Source organism: Monodelphis domestica, chromosome 7 (genome assembly GCF_027887165.1).
Source record: "Monodelphis domestica isolate mMonDom1 chromosome 7, mMonDom1.pri, whole genome shotgun sequence".
In the NCBI taxonomy this organism is placed as follows: Eukaryota; Metazoa; Chordata; class Mammalia; order Didelphimorphia; family Didelphidae; genus Monodelphis; species Monodelphis domestica.
The window spans coordinates 201195086-201216945 of NC_077233.1; positions in this window are offsets into that span (position 1 = coordinate 201195086).

Sequence of the window (21860 nt, forward strand, 5' to 3'; positions counted from 1 at the left end):
TCAACCTTCTTGGGTCAAGACAGCAGGGGCTCAATTTACTAGAAATGATTTTGAACCATTTGGGCTTTGAGGAAGAAACTAATCTGAAGCATGTTCTGGAGATTTTGTGGGTCCAAAAGGAGAAGATGATGCTCATTAAAACATGATGGCAGACTTTCCAGTTGACTTGGGACAGAACTTGAGTAGCACTATTGGCAATAGAATAGCAAGCCCATCACAGTAATGGCATTAATATTGATTGAATTACTTATCTGAACGCAAGAAGTTGAAAGTGTGGAGAGGGTATATGGATGGCAAGAGTGATAGTCAATATCTGGTCCTTCATTCTGGTTAAGATAGGGCTGGTAGAGTCTTCTATGTAGATGTGCGGCATATTTGAGATATTTAATATCTAATTTCAAAATCGAATTATTTCTGCCACCAAGGCTAAATTCTTTTGGGTAGATTATCTTCCCCAGTTTGAACTGTAGAGAGCCCTTCATATTAGACATGTGATCAGTGCAAAGGAAATAATGCAAGGAACAAGTCTCTGGTCTTGCCTTATAGTCAGGATGAGGGCTAGATAATTGCCTGAGAACCAGCTTCTGATAGAAATTCTCTTAGTCTATTCATTCCCATTTACTTTTCCTCTAATATTATGGTGGTTGGTTTGTATTCTGTTATCAAGATCTAGGTGCAGAGTGGATAGAGTATTGGGTCTGAGTAAGGAAAACTCACCTTAGAGTTCAAATTTGGTCTCAGACACTTAATAGCTATATGACTCTGGGAGAGTCACTTAACCCCATTTACCTCAGTTTACTCCTCTTTAAAATGAGCTGGAGAAGGAAATGGCAAATCACTCTAGTGTTTCTGTCAAGAAAAACTTAATTGGGGTCACAGTTATGACTCAAAATGACAGAACAACAATTTTTAAAGATTTTTCTATAGTTCTTTATGTACCTCAAATTTTAAAAACCTCACTGGACTTTCATTATAATATTTTTCAATACTTTTATGTATTACAATTAATTTCAAGATTTTCCAATTTGGGTACAGGGACGAGGGATACCAGATACTTTGATACGACAAGAATTTGTAGCTTTGGTTGCATGGGTGAATTTTGCTGTGAGAACTTCCTCCACCAACTGATGTATGATATATTACCTTTCAAAGTACCTGTGAAAAATTGAGGCCATTCACTGAGAACTTCCTCTTTTCCTGTTCTCATCACTCAAATGTCTTCTGCTACTAAATCTCAATAAGGTGACCCATCTCCTTGATAACAAGAACAAGTGATCTAATTCCATCTCATTTTTCCAGATCACTTCTATCATTCCTACTCTCTTACTTATTTACAATCTCTCCCTTTCTATTGGCTACTTTCCAAACATACAAACATGCCCATTTCGCCTTACCCCTCAAAACTCTCACATTACCCAACTACTCATTATATTTTTAAAATAAGCATTTAATTAATTTTTTTTGTTTTTGATTTTTGTATTTTGTACTTTTTAAAATTAACATCATGGTATCCTATGTGTCCTCTGCTCTCCCCCCCACCCCCACTGAGAGATATCCCATATGACAAATGATATTTTTAGAGAAAATAGCCTAACTGAATGACATATTGGAAAAAAATGCAAAAAAAACTCAAAGTGCAAAGTGTCACAGTTTTTGCCTTTCCAGCTTTACAAAGGGGTAAATTGGAGGTGGGCTGTCTTCTCATAGCTCATCATTGAAGTGCCATTTGATCTTCATAATTTTGTTACATTTACTTTTGAATTTTCCCTGCATGTTTGTTCCTTCCTAATATGATATTGTTTTTTTTTTTGTATATATATTTTCCTTGGATCTACTTTCTCTGCATCAATTCATGTAGATTTTTCCACATTTCTCTGTATTCATCACTTACATCATTTTTTACAGCATGGTAATATTCCATTACATTCCTATATCATAATTTATCTATTCCCCAGCTGATGGACAGCTACTTTCTTTCCAATTCAATTTGTTACCAATTCTCAGGTAACATAAAAAGTGCTGCTATAAATATTTTCGAGTATATGGTGATTTTTTTCTTTATCAATGACTTTCCTGTGGTATACGCTAGTGGATTTCTGGTTGAATGTATAAGGACATTTTAGTCACTTTATTTGTGTAATTCCTAATTGATTTTCAAAAGGATTATACCTGTCCATAGCTCCTCCAACAACGTTTCTTTCTAGTTTAGGGAAGACTAACACCTCCATTGTGAGGTCATGCTGATCCTTTTTCAGTGCTGCTCACTATCTTTGGTGTCTACCTGGCAATCAGTTCTCATCTTTGTCTTTAAGAAGTAAAAATATGCAGAGTAGCCACAACACTCTAAAATCATCTTAGTAGAAATCAAGTTGAGAGTAACTGAGAGGCTGCCTCAAAATCCATAGAGGAGTTAGAAGGATATCTATTCCCAGCATGTGAAGACTTTCTCTAATGGAATGGACAAGATGAGAAAAATTTCTTCCAGTGGCCAAGATGGAGACTGAAATAGGTACTCTCCACAAATGTGGAGAGCTTAGAGCTTGAACATGTATTGAAAGACTCCAAGGTCATCCACTGTATCCCAGGCCATCACCAGTCATTTTGACGTTTTTCTTGCCATTGAACTTCGATGACTCTTGAAGAGAAGAGTGAGGCTGATGACTACACAATTCTGCCTCACTTAATTCCAACTTACTTTCAAGACCAGCCATCACTCTTAATATTATTAATTCTCTGAAAGAAGAACTACAATGATGTATGACTCATGAATGGGTCTTAGGATGCTATCTGAGGTAGGTAAAAGTTAAGTGCCTTAGTCAGAGTCACACAAAATTAATGTTAGAAGCAAGATTCCAACCTAGGTCTTCCTGACTCCACTGTTTTTTAAATGTCAACTTTTTATTCTTGTTCTGGAGAGAGAATTACATATGTAGGATATCTGAACTCAGGACTCTGAGACCTTAAGGTATTAGGGGGAACTCTGACAACTATCTCCTAGTGTATAACCTTGTCAAACATGTGTATTCCCCAGATCTCAGAGAATCTCAATTTCCTTCATATAATGATCTCTCTCTGAGATAGCTGACTTTCTATTAGCCTTCCAAAAGGGAAAATTCTTATTCTTTATGTCAATGCTTCATTTGTGTGGTGCTTTGAAGATTTACAAAGCACTTTTCCTTGTGGTCTTAGTATCAGATCATCTAGAACTAGATGGGATCATAGAGATCATTGAGTCCCACTTGATTTTAAAGATGGGAAAATTGAATCTCAGTGTGGTGATGTCATTTGTTCAAGATATCACAGATAGTCCACAGTAGAAATGAAATAGAATCCAGGTCCTTTTGACTATGACTAATACTTTTGGTAAATGACATGTCTATTTTAGCATTCAAACATAATACACTTAAGTAGATAAAACCAAAATAATAATGGAATAAAGAAACAATAGACTAGGCATTTGTGATGATTTAAAAAAACCTACCTCACTTCTATACAATAACAATGTCCAATATCAAGATGCCTTTGGATTAGTTATTGATTTTTGAAAATGACCATACATTTATCTTAAAATGATTTGCTTATTGTTCCTTCCCAAAGAGGCTTAGTCCTAAAATGAGTCTGATTTAAGAGCAGGCTAACTGAAAATTATAGGGACAAAATTATACTTCTAATTCTTTTTTTAAAAGCCAAGTGATACAATGAAAAATTTATCCATGTGAACAGACTGCATAAATGTTTTCAGGCTAATTTTAGTAAGAGACCAGCACTACTGGTAAATGCAGTTTCTGGGAAAAATACTCAGTTTAAGGGAGGATATTTCAAGTAACAAAAGAAAGTACATACTTTCCCATTTTGTTCTCCAAGATGCTACTCTTTAGCAAATGCATGCTCATGATGAAGCCTAAAGGGGAAAAGGCAAGATAATTTTCACTAAATATGTAAAACTGAAATTGTTATTTGGAATATCAGTTTATTTGGAAAATGTTAGGAACATTCTTGGACACCGAACTGAGAAGAGAAATGAACAGATCAAGAAATATATACTAGGCTGTCCCACCATATTATTTCAATGGCTCAGAGCCTTCAATGGAGCTCTTTGAAAAATAAAATTAATTTAATTATAGAATTCCTATGCTTAATATGTTTATCATCCTTCCTATAGAGAAGCTACCTGTTATATTTGAAAACAATGATAAAAGGCAACCAAAATTTGAAGGCAATTTATATGTTCCTTATTTAATATTTTAAGTATTTTTAACTTTTTTCAATATGTAGTTTCTCTTACTAACATCTCTTCTTAGGTTTTGAGAGCTATGAAAAATATTATTAATTTTTGTAGATTCATATTGTATCTTACTACTTTCCTAAAGTTGTTCATTATTTCTATTGTTTTCACCACTGATTCTCTGGAATTTTTTAACTATACTTTTTTTTTTGCCTTCTGCAAGGAGGAATCCTTTTTTATTTACTAAATGATGTTGTTTATATATTTAATACTATTCCTTTGTTTCATTGTATTAGCTTGCATTCTTAGAATTATATCAAATTATAGAAAGGGAATAAACAAATTTCATTTATTCATTTTTTACTAAGAAATGTATTAGTGTTATCCCCTCTGAAGATAATAATAGTTTATGGTTTAAGATGTAAATGCTTTTTGATTTCTACTGTTGCTATCCCACCCCCATGAGGATTAGTTGTTCTTTAAATATTAAATAGAAGTCATCTGTTAAAAAGGCAAAAAGGCAAAGAAATTAGATTTATTTTAAGGATCAGTCTTGACCTGCAGAACAGATGATCAAATATAATCATAACCTCTCAGGCAATAGATGAGGGACTATAGGGTTGTGTGAGTGTATTATATGTATTTATATACATATATTATAGATATGAAGAGAAAGAGATGGGAGGAAAATAGAGCAAGCCAGGTGCCATTGTTTTGTCATGTTCCCTTCACAGTTTTTCTTTCTTAGTTGTTAAAGAGGAGTTCAACTTACTGAGGAAATGCACCAATAATGAAAAGGAAGTTACCTCCAGATTTTGTAAGTTAAAGTACTGAGATGATTAGAAGTTCAATAATGAATTCGGTTTAAAATTCAAGTTTTCATAATCAAGCACTAAAAGGTAGATTTTAAATTATTTTCAAATCAGGTTATTTCCAAACTCTACTTCATCAATTAGCCTTTCCTTTGGTATAATCTTACATCTTTCATTCTGTTAGATATTTCTAACACAAGAATATTCTGCATAGAGTTGCCCACAAAACTACTCCTTGGTTATAATTAACATTTTATAATTATATTCTGCAGTAAAATTGTGAAATGATGTTAATAGATGATTATCTTGTAAGATCTTGTAATAATCTTAGTCATTCATTTTAATATCTCTTCTATGGTACAATTTTATTCATTCATTCAATTTAGGGTTTTCACAGAAACCATCACTGATGTTAATGAGAGGATACTTATGTTTCATCAATCATCTATTCAAAATTCCAAAGTAAAACTTTTCATCTTTCCACTGAAACCTTCCTCTTAAACCTTCCTTCCCTAGGACTATTCACAGAAATATTATGCTATAAGTTTTCTCATATTTATAATCTTGGGGTAATCTTTTTTTTTTTCATTTTTTAAGATCTGTTATCATTCCTATACCAAATTCTGAAATTCCTCTTTCTGGCTTTTCCTACCTTACTACTCCTAATTCTTTCCTACTGAATGCTATTCATAGAATCAGAGTGTCAGAGATGAAAGTGACCTCAAAGGCTATTTACTTCTAACCTATACCTGACCTAAAATTCTTTCTAAAACAATTTAAAGAAGTAGTATTCAACCTGTCCTTGAAGGCCTCCATGAGGGAAAACCTTTTCAATTCCAAGGTAATTCATTTCCTTTTTGAAAATATTTAATTATTACACTTCCCCTGCCATTTGCATTATTTAAATCTGCCTCTCTTCCATTTCCATCCTTTGCTCTCATTTTTGCTCACTAGGGACAAGAAAAGTAAGAGCAAGTCCTCTTCCAAATAACCACCTTTAACCAACTAAAAGACTACATTCCTTTCCTCCCTAAGTCTTCTCCTTTCTAGTCTGTTTGCATCTTAATTTAGATGTATCATTTTATTATACTATAGATTATTTTTTCTTTTTAAAAATTTTCTATTTTTTCCAAAGTTAATAAACATGAATTTTAAAATATGCCAACAATTGAAAATTGTTTTTTTTTACCATTCATATGTATTTAAGAAGTATATATTAACATTTACAATTTTAACAAATCTGCCCTGCTTATCTGTAACCCCTTCTGAAATTCCTTCTCTTCTCCTTTGTGTATTTCATGTTTCATTGATACTCTTTTCTTTTTTCCCTCTTTTTGGATACCATTTGGATACCTACACAAAAAGAAACCCTCCCTTGCAACAGGCAAGTATTATGAAGCTACATTGACACATTGTCCAAATTTGGAAATGTATGACTCATTCTGGATTTCTACTAAATTGCCTGTCTGTCAAGAGATGGGACTAATGTTTCATCTTCATTCATCTGTAGTCATGATTGCCCATTGATTCCATTAAGGTAAAAAATTACAGCCTGTACATGCCCAGTGATCTATCCTTTGTGTTCTCTTGCTACTTTTCTGTAATCATTGTATAAACTGTTTTATTAGTTCTATCCACTTTAACTACATCAGTTTATTTCCTTCCATTGGTGGTCCTATGGACTGGCTTCTAGTCCTCCCATTATTCTGGCCTCACTCTTATGGACATATCGTGCCTTTCCAAAGCCCTTAATACTCAATATCCAAAGTGGAATGTATTGAGATAGTCTGATAAATAAAAAAACAGAGTAGGGTTGTCACTCTCCTTGTTTGGATATTATGCTTCTCTAAATTCAGTCAACAATGCTGTTATTTTTAATTTTAGTTTAATTATATTTTGTTGGGAGCCCACCCTGTTACATGTCAATATGCTGACTAATTTTTAATTTCCATCTCACTAATATTCTCAGATTTTCCCTCCAGTAGTATTGTCTAGCCCTTCTTCCCCAGTCCTATATTTATGAAGTTGATTACCTGAATTTAAGTGTAGAACTTTATTTTTACTTTATTAATTTCATCTCATTAATTTTTGTTGTAGTTTAGTCATTTTCAGCCATGTCCAATTCTAAATGATCTCTTTTGGGATTTTCTTGGCAAAGATACTGGAAGGGTTTGCTATTTCCTTCTCCAGACCTTTTTATAGATGAGGAAACAGGCAAAAAGAGTTAAATAACTTGCCTAGGGTCACATAATTATTAGGTATTGGAGGCCAGATTTAAAATTAGGTCTTCCTGACTCCAGGCCTACACACTTATCTACTGTGCCACCTAGTTGCCTTTTATTCAATTTAGTCATATTATAATGTGAGCTCTTAGAAGGCAGTCACTTTAATTTTGCCTTTATATTAGTAGTATTTAGTAAAGTTTTTCTGACAAATAATAAACACTTAATAAATGTTTGTTGTCTTAACCTAAATTGACTTTGGTTCAATGCTCTTAACTTTCAAGATCATTTAAGACCCCAACTCTCTTCCATCATGTTAAATCTTATTCCTATTTTCCTACTCTCTTATTATTTGACAAATATAGCTTCTCTGTCTTTCTAAAAGCACAACCTAAGTAGTCTCATTACCATCTACAGAGTAACACCAGTATGGAGTAACTTCAAATTGTGACTTCCTAGCATGGGGTATGTGGGTATCTGTTCTCTTTGTGTTGTTTTATTCACCCTAAATGGATGTTACACCAGTGAGCATAAGTTCTCAAAGAAAGACCACCAGGTGACTACATCTAGATTTTTCAGGTTCATAAAGGGTAATCCTTTTTAGAGGAAATGCACTTCTTTTAGTCACCAGTCTAGCTTCTAAGCTTCTACTAATGAATTTCTATTATATAATCAGGCACAAATAATAGTGACCCTTTCTGATTTTAAAAATTACTACTTAGTCAAAAGAAAAATTTAATATAAAAGCTGATCATATATTAAAGAAAATGAATACATTATGAATATTTAACAACCAAAACATAAACCTGGCTCATCATTTCCAATGAGCTCAGCTCAGAAGATGTGGAGATGAGGGGGACATACTTGGCTTAGGACAACCTATGTATTTTCAGGGAAACAATGCTGGACTGTGGGCTTATATTAATTTATTCATTCAGGAAAATCTGAACAACCTATAATTGTTTGCCTAATAAATGCTTGTCTATACTCACTGCTCTTTCAATTTTTCAGAATGTAGAGTTCTATGACTTACAGCTATACATTATGACTAGAATAATGACTAGAAAAATTTATTTTCAACATTCATTAAGACATTTTGTAATTTCCCAAAAGTAATGTAGTCTTTCTTCCTCTGAATCTATTCTTGATCTAGTTAATTTCCTTTTGCCAGTCTGTCCAATATATATGGAACATACACTCACACATATGAGCACACACACACACACATACACACACACTTGAACTTTATAGACTATCAATCCAACTGCCTCATTTTGATTTTATCTTCAACTTTCCTTATCTCTATCTCATTTTTTTGTATTGACATATCTTTTATAGGTTAGCTTATTTATTTCTAGCTTTGACTAATTTTTTCTAATTCCATTCTCCCACCACACACCTCCCTAGGACATTGATCAACTAATTATTTCCATTACCTCTGGTCATGCCCACATGGACTCTCTCAGTTCCTCTGCTTCTTCTCCTTTCTCTCTTTCTTCTTCTGTCACTCTTTCCTTCTCCTCCCTCCTGCTTCCTATTGGTCTACAAACATGTTCAAGTTTCTCCTAGAAGGGAAAATGAACTATCTCTTAATGCAATTATTCCATCACCTTACCTTCTCATACTTGTCTTAACAATTACTTTTATTGTTTGTCTTTAACTGGATCATTTTCCTCGCTGCCCTACTAAGTACCTTTGTATTCAATATTGTATTGTTTTCTTTCTATATAAATACTTCCCTTGGTGATATGATTCAAAAACATGGATTCAATGACTACTTCTCTGAAGAGAACTTCCAAATTTATATCTGAATCCATACTTTTCTCCTGTGTGCTAATCCTTAATTTTCATTTGTCTGTGGGGCATGTCTACATGTATGTCTCATAGCAACTCAAAGTCAATTTGAAAACGGAAATCAACTTGTCACTGGCACTTAAGTTTCCCTCTAATTTCCCTTTTCTTTTAAAGGGTGACACCGTTCTTCCAGTCATTTACCTGGAAACCTTGCTAAAGTTGTTAATCATTTCTACTAGCCTTTTGGTTGATTTTCTAGGATACTTTAAGTATACTATCTTATCATCTTCAAGGAGTAATAGTTTAATTTCCTCATTACCTAGTCTAATCTCTTTAAACACTTTCTTTTTCTTCTGTAATTGCTATCGCTAGCATTTCTAATACAATATTAAATAATAGATGTGATAATGGGCATCCTTACTTCATTAGCTTACTGAGGATTCTAATTTGTTCCCATTGTAGATGATACTTGCTGATGATTTTAAATATATGCTGTTTTTAATTTTGAGGAAGGGCCCTTCTATTCCTATACCTTCTAGTGTTTTCAATAGGAATGTGTGTCGCATTTTGTCAAAGGCCTTTTATGCATCTATTGAGATAATCATGTACTTTCTGTTGGTTTCATTATTGATATGGTCAATTATGTTGATGATTTTCCTAATATAGTAAGCCATTCTTGCATTCCTGGCATACATCCCACCTATTCATAATAAATAATACTTGTGATAACTTTACTGAAGTCTTTCTGCTAGTATTTTATTTAAGATTTTTGCAGCTATGTTCATTAAAGAGATTGGTTAGTAATTTTCTTTCTCTGTTTTTGCTCTGCCTGGCTTTGGAATCAGTACCATATTTGTGTCATTAAAAAAATGGTAAGATTCCTTCTTTGCTTATTTTGTCATAATTTGTATAGTATTGGAATTAGTTGATCTTTAGATGCTTGATAGCATACACTTGTGAACTCATTTGGCCCTGGGTTTTTTTTTTTGCTTAGGAAGTTCCTTGATGTCTTGTTCAATTTCTTTTTTATGAGATTGAATTAAGTATTCTATTTCCTCTTTTGTTAAACTAGGCAGTTTATATTTTTGTAAATATTCACCCATTTCCCCTAGATTGTCATATTTATTGCCACATAATTGGGAAAAATAATTATTAATAATTACTTTAAGTTCCTCTTCATTAGATGTGAGGTCTCCCTTTTCATCTTTGATATTGTTAACTTGAATTTCTTCTTTCTTTTTTATTAGATTAACCAGTACTTTATATACTTTGCTTTTTTAAGTAACAGCTCCTAGTCTTATTTATTAGTTCAATAGTTCTTTTACTTTCAATTTTATTAATATCTCCTTTAATTTTTAGGATTTCCAATATTGTTTTTATTTGGGGATTTTTAATTTGTTCTTTTTCTATTTTTTTAATTAAAAGCCCAATTCATTGATCTCTTTCTTCTCCATTTTGTTGATATAGGCACTCAGAGATATAAATTTTTCTGTGAGTATTGCTTTGGCTATATCACATAGATGTTGATATTTTGTCTCCTCATTGTCATTCTCTTTAATGAAGTCCATAATTGTTTCTATGATTTCAATTTTGACCCACTAGTTTTGAAGTATTAGATTGTTTACTTTCTGATTCACTTTAAATTTGTGTTTCCAGGGACCCTTGTTAAATTTTTTTATTACATTATGATCTGAAAAAGTTGAATTTATTATTTCTGCTTTTCTGAATATATTTGCCATATTTCTATACCCTAGTACATGGTTGATTTTTGTATATGTACCATGTACTTCTGAGAAGAAGGTACATTCCTTTTTAGCTCTATTCAATTTTCTCCAAATATCTATTAACTCTAATTTTTCTAACCTTTCATTCACTTCCCTTACTTTGTTCTTATTTATTTTTTGGTTGAACTTATCTAATACTGAAAGGGGAAGGTTGAGAACCCCCACTAATATGGTCTTACTATCTATTTCCTCCTTAAGCTCCTTTAATTTCTCCTTTAGAAATCTAGATGCTAAACCATTTGTTGCATAAATATTTAGTAATAATATTACTTCATTGGTTATATTACTGAAATGTAATTTCCTTCCTTAACTCTTTTAATCCGATCAATTTCTACTTTGGCTTTTTCTGTTATCATGATTTCTACTCTTGCTTTTTTTTTTACTTTAGATGATGCATAATAAATTCTGCTCCAACCTTTTACTTAGAATCTGTTTTTGTCACCCCACGTCAAATGTGTTTCTTCTAAACAACATGTAATAGGATTCTGTTTTTTAATCCATTATGCTATCCACTTCAATTTAACGGATGAGTTATTCACATTCAACATTATGATTACTACCTATGAATTATACTTTATACTATTATCACCTTTAGATCCTTCTCTATTCTCTTTCTTTCTGTTCCTCCTCACCAATATTTTCCTTATTGTCACCCCTCCACTTTCCCCTCCCTCCAATTAATTCCCTCTTCCCTTGTCTTATTCCCCCTCTATTCTCTGTTGGGTAAGATAGAAATATATACACCACTGAGTATACTTTTTTTTTCCCTTTCTGAGCCAGTTTATTCACAAGATGTGAATAAATTTTAAGCATTGCTTGTTATCACCCTTGTAGTCCCCTCTATATAACGTTTGAAAATATTCTATCTTATTGAATGCCCATGTTTTCCTCTGAAAGAATATACTCAGTTTTGCAGGATATGTGACACTGGGTTGATTAGTTCTAATTTTTAAGGCCTGATTTTTTCTATCAGTTTTTGGTTCTCCTTTTTCAATTAGCCCATTTCTTCTTAAATTACTTTCATGTCTTCTTTCATTGCTTTCCTTTCTCTTTGCATCACTTTAATTTTTCTTTCCCACTTTTTCTCTGCTTCTCTTAGTTGGTTTTTGAAGTCTTTTTGAGCTCTTCAAAAATTTGTGTCAAATTCATATTCTTCTTTTAGACTTTGCATGTATTTCGTTAACTTGCTCTTTATCTCCATAAAAATTTTTTACAGTTAGAGGGTTTTCTACTCTTATATGCTTATTTTTTTTTCTATTTATTTATAGGTAGGCTCAGGCTTTGTTTTCTGGCAAGTTGGAGTACCCTCTTAAACTTCAGTCCTGCTTGATGTTATTCTCAGCTTATTTTCTGGATCTGAGTGCTGAGAGTTCTGAAAGACCTCTCCCTATGTTAATTCAATTGACCCTTGAGATCCTGATGGCTTAAGGACTTTCCTCAGGCTTCAGCTTAAGGTTTTGATTTCACTCTGACCTTGATCAGGTCAGGGGTTAATCAAATTCTAGCCCCAGGCTTAGGCTCAAGTTTTTGATCTTGCTATAGTATAGTATAGTGGTAGTCTCTCTGTGACCAAAAATAACAATTGTCTTTGTGCATTATCATCTATTGATGTACCCTCATGTGACTTTGAAGTCCAAAGACTGAGGCACAGAGTTTGTGGCACATGGGGCATGGGACGCCAGTTGTTACAGAGGTGCAGTTATGGCCTGGTGTCGGCTTTCATATGCAGTGGCAAGACGTCAATGTAGTCCATCTTCAAAGGTGGTGTTGGCATGGTTAATGTGGGTTTTCCAGCTGCTTCTGACAGAGGCAGCAAGTTCTAGTTGCTTTGGTGTCATGCCAGCCCACTTCAAGTTTGACTTTAGCTGATCCTTGAATCTTCTCTTTGGTCGGCCTTGTTTCCTGAGTCCAGCTGACAGTTCACCATAGAATACCTGTCTTGGTATTAGCTGTGGGTCCATGCGGATGACGTGTCCAGACCATCGTAGCTGGGTTCTGAGGACCAGGACTTCGATGCTGGTGGAGTTGGCTCTGTCGAGGACTTCCTGATTGGTGATTCGGTCCTGCCATCGGATCCTCATGATTGACCGGGTGGAGCGTTGGTGGAATTGCTCCAGCTGTTTCATGTGCTTCCTGTACAGTGTCCATGTCTCACAACCATACAGGAGCGAGCTGAGGACCACTGCATTATACACTTTGAGCTTCGTCGCAGTGCTTACACCTCTGTGTTGGAGAACTTTGCAGTGCAGCCGCCCGAGTGCCTGGCTGGCCTTTTGGATCCTGGTCTTGGGATCCATCGTTGGCGATGGTGCTGCCCAGGTACTTGAAAGTGTTGATGTTAGAAAGCTGCGTGCCCTCGATTGTAATGCATGGCTGGTTAGTTGGCCTCCCTGGTGCAGGTTGGAACAGCACCTCTGTTTTGCTGAGACTGATAGTCAGGCCAAACAGTTTTGTTGCTGTAGAGAACCTGTCCACAATGGTTTGGAGATGATTTTCTTGGTGGGCCATGAGAGCACAGTCATCTGCAAAGAGAGCTTCCAGGATGAGTCTCTCTGTTGTCTTTGTTTTTGCAGTCAGGCGGCGAAGGTTGAATAGTGAGCCATCAAGTCGGTATTTGATGTAGACGCCCAAGTCTAGATCCATCACAGCATGTCGTAATACTTGGGTGAAAAATAGGTTCAATATTATAGGAGCAAGGACACAGCCTTGTTTCATGCCATTGGAGATGTTGAAGCGATTGGAAGTCTCTCCACCAGATAGGACTTCCCCTGTCATGTCGACATGAAAGAGCTGGATCAGTTTGACGAATTTTCCTGGGCAACCGAGCTTGCTAAGGATCACCCACAATGCATCCTTGTTCACTGTGTCGAACGCCTTTGTCAGATCTATGAAGACAATGTAGAGACTCAGGTTCTGCTCAAAGCATTTTTCTTGCATTTGCCTCACCATGAAGACCATGTCAATGGTGTTGCAATCTGGTCGGAAGCCACATTGTGATTCAGGCAGGTTCTGGTCTGAAACAGATGACAGGAGTCTGATGAGTATAACACAGGCGAGGATCTTTCCAGCAGTGGAGAGCAGTGAGATGCCTCTGTAGTTGTCACAGGCTGCTTGTGCACCTTTGTTCTTGTATAGGGCTACGATGGAGGCATCTCTCAGTTCTGGGGGCATGTCTTCCTTTTCCCATATGCTGGTCAGCACTATGTGGAATGCCTGGAGCGCCTTTCCATTTAAGGCCTTGTACACCTCGGTTGGGATCCCGTCTTTACTGGGTGCCTTGCCTACACTCATTTGTTTAATGGCTTTTTGGACTTCCTCTATTGAAGGAGGGACGTCAAGTTGTTCGATGATGCAGTTTTGGGGGATCTGGTCAAGGGCTCTTTGGTCGACTGAAGAGGGTCAGTTGAGAAGCTGACTGAAGTGTTCTTTCCACCTGTTGCTGATGCCTTTTTTATCTTTTATGAGAGTGTCACCGTCAGAGGATAGCAAGGGAGTGGTGGTGGGTTTTAATGGCCCACAGACAGTCTTGAGGGCATTGAAAAATTGTTTGATCTCACACTGTGCCGTGGCTTGGAGAGACTTGAATATGTCCTTTCTAGGAGCAGAGTTTGGGTTATTTTGCCACTCCATAAAGGCTTTGTTCTTTTTCCTCAATAGGTCTTCAATAGCAGTGTTGTTCTCGTTGAACCAGTCCTGGTGGTTGCATTGTTTGGGGCCTAGGACTGCCTTTGATGTTTCCTTTACTGCATCTCTGAACTGGTTCCATTTCTCGGTTGAGCTTCCAGTGAGTGGTCCCTTGGCAGACAGCTTGTCGAACAGGCAGGACTGGAATGTTTGAAAATAAGATGGATCCCTAAGACTACTCATGCTGTAAAATGCGTGAACTGTCTGGGTGCGTTTTGGATGGTGAGGTACAATGTGCATTTGAAGAGTCGCTCTAACCAATCGGTGGTCTGTCCAGCATTCAGCTCCTCTCATGGCTCTGGTGATCTGTACATCCTGGATGTCTCACCAGCATACAATAATGTAGTCAATGAGATGCCACTGTTTTGATCGTGGGTGCATCCACGTTGTTTTTTATTTGTTCGCCATTCTGAACACAGTGTTCGTGATGGTGAGTTTGAACTCTGAGCATTTGCTGAGTAGCAGGAGGCCATTGTTGTTCATTTTGCCCACGCCGTGTTTGCTGAGCACTCCTTTCCATCTTTCATGTTCCTGACCAATGTGGGCGTTAAAGTCTCCCAGTAGTATCAGCTGGTCATTTGTGGGCACTGAGTGTACTCAGGTCAGAGTGGGCACTGAGTGTACTCAGGTCAGAGTAGAACTGCTAGATGATCTCCTCTGTGCTGGTCAGTGTTGGGATGTATGCACTGATGATTGTGGCATACCGGTCTTTGCTGAGAGGAAAAGGGAACTTTATGAGCCTCTTGCTGATGCCCACAGGCAAGCCTGGCAGCTGTTTGAGCAAACTGGTCTTGAGAGCCAGGCCAACACCATGGATTCTGTCTTCATTTGAGGCTCTGCCTTTCCAGAAGAAAGTGTATCCAGTGGTGGGTTCGCTGAGTGATCCCTCTTCTGGTAAGTGTGTTTTGCTTAGGGCTGCGATGTCGATGTTATATCGCGCCAGTTCTTTACCAATTAGAGCTGTTCTTCTCTCAGGTCTTGGGGTATTCTCTCTATCAAGTAATGTTCTGATGTTCTGTGCTCCTAGAAGGACTTTTTTTGTATTATGTTTTCTTTGGTTTCGACCACTTAAAGGGATGACCCGGCAGCTGCAGTGTGCTGACCGGGTGTTTGTAGGGCAGGCAATGTTTGGGACACCTTTTCTAGTCCCCTCCCTTGATTAGGGTGAGCAGTGCTGTCCTAGAGAGGGCTGCTCAGTCGCCCAGGATGCTGCCAAACATCCCTGCTGCCCTACAGGGCTGAGCGACCACTGGTCCATGGGCCACCTGCGTGCAGGATCATGACTATAACTGCCAGTGGTCACCTCCACCTGTTGTGTCGTCACTCCCCCATTGCTGCAGGTCTTGAAGAGGGTGAATGGAGTTAGGATAGATGAGTGTGCACAAAGATACTTGTGCATGAAGGAGATTTAAGTGGAAGAGTCGATGCACAGAGATAGTCCCACTCTCTCCGCATTGGAAGCCTGGGTCCAGTGGTACGAAAAGTCGTTACACCTGGAGACTTCCTCAGCTGCATTGGATGGCCGTGTTGTCCTTTGTGCTCCAACACGCCCTGAGCACTCCACAGTGCTTTGCTGTGTCGCCATCTTAGCCATTGAACCTTCTTATTGGTTTCTTCTGTCTGTTCCGCCGAAGCAGTCTTCACATGCTGGGTGAGCAAAGCCCTGGTTCACCAGGGGTCGATGGCCCGATGGCTACCCTCACAAGGTTTAGCCGACCCTATTGCCCGGGGTGTGGCTGCTGCCGCATGCTAGCAGCTACTGGGAGCCACAAGTGAGAGCTGGGTGTCAGGTGGGGGTCAGAGGCTGGAGAGCTGCCCTAGGAGGGCTTAACAAGCCCTCCATATCAGAGATACTACCCCTCCCTGAACACCCCATACACCCCATCTTGCTATATAGTTCTTGCTATATAGTTGATCCAATCAGGCACACCCTTGATTGCCCTGTCTTGGAACTCCACCTTGAGCTTAAGGCAGAAAGATCAGTATTTAGTACTTAGTACTCACCACTATCAGCTACCCCAAAATGTGTCCTATGTCCTTATCCCATGTCCAGACTAGAAATCCTGGCTTTGCTCTGGGCCCACACAAATCAGTTCACTTTAGCCCAGATTGCCCTGGACTTGGAATCTGGACTACTTCACAGGTTTGAAATTTCAAGGGCTGTGGGTTGGCTTGTACCACTATTTGCCTAGACAGGTTCCCTGTGTCTGAATGTTAGCTTGGACTTAGGTTCTAAACTTGGGACAGCAGATATGGGTTGGGGGTGTATGGCTTGCTCTTGGCTTGTTCTTCCCCTCTTGTTATAGCCTTTGTTTGCTTTACTTTCTTCTCACCTCAGTTCTCCAGATGATCTCTGCCTACCTTTTAGGTTATTCTTTTCTTGAAAGTTGTTTCACTCTGTCTCTGTTCTTTCACTCCTGTATTTGTTTTGTGGAGATATTTTAATCTTGGTCAGAGAGGATTCTCATGGTGACACAGAGCAACTCTGGTTCACTCCTCCACCTTGGCTCCATCTCCTGAAGTCCCAAGATTTACTCTTTGTTTTATCTTCTATAAATAATGATCTTGGGGTAGAAATTAAAGATTTTGAGGTAAGAAAAATAAATTAATTGGTTTCAATGGATTTAAGTGTCCAGAAGTAAAACTTCTCCCTAAAGTACAGAATCCTTTTAAATAATATTTTCCTTCTGTTGATTACCCCCATGTTATCTATCTATCTATCTATCTATCTATCTATCTATCTATCTATCTATCTATCATCTGTCTGTCTGTCTGTCTGTCTGTCTGCCTGCCTGTCTGTCTATCTATCTTCCTGGTACATAGTGTACAAAGTATAGTTCTCTACTGGACAATAAATTCTGTGAGAAAAAGGACTGTCTTGTTTTTATTTCTAACTTCAGCATTAAACTCAATATCTGGCACATAGTTGGCAGTTAATAAATGCTAATTGATTGACAAAATTGCTGAGCCAATGTTAGTAATTTTTGAAAGATAAAGGAGAACATAAGAGGCCTAGAGAAGCGCATAAGATCTAGTTTTCATTAAAAAGAAAAGAATGAAAATTATTGGTCAAGTTTCAATTCCTGGCAAAATTCAAGAACATATAATTAAAAAGATCATTTGGGACTATTCAGAAGGGAAAGTGGTGATTACTTAAAGCCAACATGGCTTCATCAAGAAGTTTAAACCAGATAAACTAACCTCATTTCCTTTTTTAATACAGCTATTAAATGACCAGATTAGAGGAATAGTATACCTTAGATTAATAAAGGCATTTGACAAAGTCTCTCATGCTATTCAAATGGATAAAATGGAAAGATGTGGTGCTAGATGACAGTATAGTTATGTGGATTTGGAGCTGGATGAATGACTGGATCCAAAGAGGAATCATCAATTAGTATCAAATATGCAGAGTCTCAAATTGGCTTTAAGGATCTCCTCTCTTGGCAGCACTATTCCCTACTCACCTCATATCCCATTACATCCTATTTACACCTCCCACAAAAGCCTTGCCATTCATTTGGAATGGTTATCCCTTTCTAACCTCTAAGGCTTCTCAGCTGTCAGCCTGGAATACCTAATTATAAGAAGGCTTGATATTTAGAAAGCCACCTGACTGTGGCTTTTTGTGAATCCATAAAATATTCTTGGTCAATGGAGTCATGTTTAAAACTTTCTTCTATACCTGGACAATGATCACTGGACCTTGAAGAGGACTGTTTTATTGTCATTTATTGATGCTGTTCCTTCTGTCCCCTATTCAGCTCAGTGACTTTGGAAAAGTCATTTAGCTTCCCTATAAATTAATTTCTCTTTGGACTTGATGATACCTCAGATTCAGTCTCTAGTGTCACTTCCATGTGTTACAGGACAAATATCTACAAGAATTTTCCTCAGCACATATTACAACCATCTCTTCTTCCCTCCTACAACAGAAATTAATTTTGCCTAGGAGGCAGACACCTGGTACATAGATAGTACAGTGATAGAATGTTGGGCCTGGAGTCAGGAAGGCTGATCTTTCTTAGTTCAAATGTGGCCTCAGACATTTGCTAGCCGAGTGGCCACTACAGTATTTTTGCCAAGTACACCTCAAATGGGTTCACAAGGAGTCAGACATAACTGAAATATAGCTAAACAACAATGTAAATCAGTGATTCTATGATCCTTATCTACCTATTCATATAAATCTAAAAAAAAAGATGTGAATTATTTTTTGCTTACACCCAAAGGCTGGGCTTCTTAATCTGGGCCTATAAACTTATTTTTAAGCTAAATTGGTAATGCTTTTATTATGATTGATTTCCTTTGCAACTCCATCCATAGTACTTTGTGGATTTAAAAATATTCTGCTGGATATGGTAGCACAAATTTATAATTCCTGCTATAGGTAAGGCTAGAAATGTAGTATCATTTGAGTTTGGAAGTTGTAAGCTGCAGTAGACCAATTGTTCTAGGTCTTACACCCATATGGTGAGCCTTTAGAAACAGAGGGCCAATTAAGCTGCCTAAGGTGAAGTGAGGTGAAGTAAGGTCAGGAAAAAAGAGCTAGACAAAAGGTGAGATTAGACCTGTGAGCAACTGCTGCACTTCCATCTTGGGCCAGATTAAAACAAAAGAGCAAACCCCCGCCATGTTCTGAGAAAGGGTCTGTTGGTTTCACCTGACTGGGAATGGAGTTCATGACTCAAAAACATTTGAAAACATTTGTCATAAAATTGATCTGGCAAAGCAATAATAAAGCTTTTTGTCAGGTGGAAGTTTCAGCAATCCATTTTAATATTTCTAAAGAACATCAGATGTGTAAAGAGTTATCAAAAGGTCAAAATTTCAACATCTAAAAAAAGTGATTTCCAGAATTTATCTCCTAAGGCTAACAAGTGTTCATAGATGAGCATTACATATTTATCCAAGACCTAGGAGCCATTGCTTTTTAATCCACCTTTTCTCCCCAGTATCACAATGTTGGCCCTCATGTGATATCAAACAATATGTTTTTCAGGAAAAATAAAAGCATTGCAAGTAAACTAAGGCAAAAAGATATAAAGGTAATATTAAAATTAATGATAATAGAGGCAGCTAGGCTGCTCAGTGGATAGAGCACCAAGTCTCATGACAGGAGGTCATAATTTCAAATCTGGTCTCAGTTATTTCCTAGCTATGTGAACCTGACCAAGTGACTTTACCCCAATTGCCTAGGTCTTACCACTCTTCTGCTTTGGAAGCAATACTTAGTATTGATTCTAAGATAGAAGGTAAAGGTTTAAAAGAATGATAACGATAAAATCCAAACCAAAAAAAAAAAAGGGCAGAAAAAGTCTCTTCTTTGTCAGTCATTATCTGCTATATTAGACTTCAGGTTGCTTAAAGCAATGATTTGATCATATTTATATTAGATCCTTCCCTCTATTGATTATCTCTAATTGATCTTGTGTTTATCTTGCTCATATAGTATTTTTGTTTTACTTTATATCCCTAGCGGCTGGCATATAGTAGGTGTTTAAGGAATACTTGTTAACTTGATTTATCTATCTTGGTATCTCTTTTGTTCTTAATAGCATGGTGATTTCCTGAAGTAGTTTTATTGCTCTTTGTTGAATGACCTAAAGAAAAATTTACACATTGGAATAAAGCTCTGTTAAAGAAAAACATTGAAAACATTTTTTAATGTAAGAAACATTTAAAAAATCAATAAGTATATATCATGCCTTCTATATATTTAGCAGTGTGCTTGTTTACAAGATAGAAAATACTACTTGTGAAACCTTTGGGAAAATTAAGAAACTATGCAGCAATGATAATATAAACTTTAAAAATATTTCTGTATTTTGTGAAATCATAGCTTTTAAGCTGGAAGATCATCAAGTGAATACCTCCTATTGTACATATAAGAAAACTGAGGACCAGAGAAATTAAATGACTCAACCAAAGTTACATAGGTTTTAAGAATCAGAAATGGGATTCAAATTCAGGTTCATGGATATAAAATCAGTACTTTTTCAGGTTTACCATATATTATGTATCCTCCAAATGAGAATATGTATAACTTTGCTGAATCTAAGGGTAGGTATTGTATGCAGCACAAGTTGAAGTGGAGAGCTGGTAAACGTGTGGTGAATTTGGTCTGTGGACAATCAATCAAATTTCTTCACTAAATTTCAATCAAATTTAGTTTCCCTGATTTTCTTTTGCCTATTTTCCTTTTAGTATTCTTGGATTTGGGGATTGAGTGACATCTTAAATTTGAAATAGAAAAGATAGAAGGAAATGGAGTTTCACTTGATCAAATTTGAAATGCTATTCTTTAGAAAGATGTCAGAGCTATACATTTAAAATTTTTCAACATTCATGTATGTATATATACATATATAGACTGTATTGTACTTTTTATAAAATATGAATTACTTAGGAAGTCAATGAACAGGGAAGGAATCCAGATTTAGTAAAATATCTCACACACTTTCCTCCTACTGCCCCCCCTACCTCTACATCTGTTGGGCTCAGCCAAAATCCAAACACATTTTGCTTTGTCCCTTCATTTTTAAGACCTTGTGCATTTTTTTCAAAAAGGAAATCCAATATGTGGGCTTCTTATTCATTTACACTTCACTATCCAAAATGTTGTTTTGTAAGAACCATTTGATGTTCAAGGAGTCTTGTGAGTTTTTTCCCCTTCTTTTAATAAGCTTTTGTTAGGACTGTTCCCTTTGAAGTAGAAAGATGTGTTTTGCCAAGAGAAACTAGAACTCAAAACTCAGTTTCATTCAAGTGGGCTGTAATAGTGCCACAGTGTGTTCTCTTCCTGTCCTGAGAATTAACTTTCTTCAAAAGAAAATCTCAGTTTAAGTCATCCATGATGTTGTGGCTTCTACCTACATCTGGTGAGAACTTAACTAAAAGAACATTATTACATATTTAAACTCTCTAAAAGTGACAGGCATTTCATGCCTATTTTTCTTTATTTTCTTTCCTGGTTTCTCCTTTGCTTAGGTTTAATATTTTATCCATTCACAGCTCTCAGGTTAAGCATTGGGTTAATTAATGCCTTGGAAAACCTACTCTCTACTCATTGAAATTATTTGAATCATATTCAATTTAGCACTGGGAGGAACCTTTAGATGATCTGTGAGCTATCTCATTTTTAAGATAAGGCAATTGAGTCAAAAAAGACATGCAGTGATTTCCCATAGTTCAGTTCAAGGACTAATTTGGAAGGCAGGGGTAGGAAGTAAAACAAACCAATTATTGAATTGTCCCCTACTCTGACTAGACCAAGAATTAATACATAATCCACTTATTTGGTTTGGTTTTCTATTAATGTGCCAGTTTTTGTTTTTCT